We start from the raw sequence: 1249 nt of genomic DNA, 5'->3' as shown, positions 1-1249 counted from the left end.
TCTACACTTTTATTTATGTGCAATATTGAATATCAATTATACCTCAATAAAGCTGGTTTAAAATTAAGAAATAAGAGCTGAAATATTTTAAAATTTGATGAATATTATAAAGACACAGATCCTTGAAGCTCAGTGGAACCTAAACAAGATAAACTGTACTGTCAGTTTCCTCTAACGAATCCTGCTCACAGCACCAACTGTGCAAATCCATCCAGGGAGACTAGATCACCCGCTTCTGGCACCAAATTGTGTGGTGGATAACAAATCTCACTCCACATGCTAGCTACATCATATGGAAATCTTAGCGTTTTTCCCTGTTCAGTTCAGACCCCCCCCCCACTCTGCTCCACACAGCCCTTCATTCTTTCATCCCCTACCATCTGCTTTAGGTCAGTGGGTACCACTGCAAGTTTAGGAGTTCACATGACTTTCCCCATTTCAGACCAGCCAGCTCCCCCTACTCCTTTGGATCTAATAATTTACTAGAACAACTTATGGAGATCATGGGATGCAGCTTTAATATAACAAAAAAGGATACAAATGAAGAGACACAGAGGGCAAGGTCCAGGAGGGGTCCCAGCACAGACCTTCCATGCCCCAAAGAGGATGTTCTACCCTCCAGTGCATGGTCACCAAGAAGGAAGCTCCATTCAAGCCTAAGGGTTCAGAGCTTTCATTGGTTTCACCAAGTGGCCATGATAAATTATAGCATGCCCCTGAGGCTTAGTCAGTATTGGGCCTTTAGATGACCATCTGGCCTTAGATCTCTCAGGAACCAAAACCAAAAGGCCAAGTTGTTTTTTGCAATGTGATTCCACCCCTCACATACACAATTACACACAAGCATACATCTGAGTGTGCTTACAACTAGTGACAAAGAGAAATCTTAAAAGTAGACAGAGACACAAATGTCAAATACACAGAGATAATAAATATGAGGAATTAAACAGACTTCTCAGTAGAAATTATGCAAGGCATAGATCATGGAACCATGTCTTTAAAGTTATGGTAGAAAGTAACTGGCAAGCATGAATACTTTACGAAGTAAAATATATATCAAACGTGAAAATATTTAAGTTAAACAAATCCTGAAAGAATTTATCACCAGGGGGGCTCCACTACAAAAAAATGCAGAAGAAAGTTTTTCAGGCTGAAGGAAAGTAAAACCAGTTGGAAACTTGAATCTACACACAAAATATTGTGTGTGTACTGGAAATGGTAAACGTGGGTAAATTAAAAAAAAAAAAAA

The sequence above is a fragment of the Trichechus manatus genome, unplaced genomic scaffold (assembly GCF_000243295.1).
Source record: "Trichechus manatus latirostris isolate Lorelei unplaced genomic scaffold, TriManLat1.0 scaffold00139, whole genome shotgun sequence".
In the NCBI taxonomy this organism is placed as follows: Eukaryota; Metazoa; Chordata; class Mammalia; order Sirenia; family Trichechidae; genus Trichechus; species Trichechus manatus.
Note: the sequence above shows the minus strand (reverse complement) of the source record.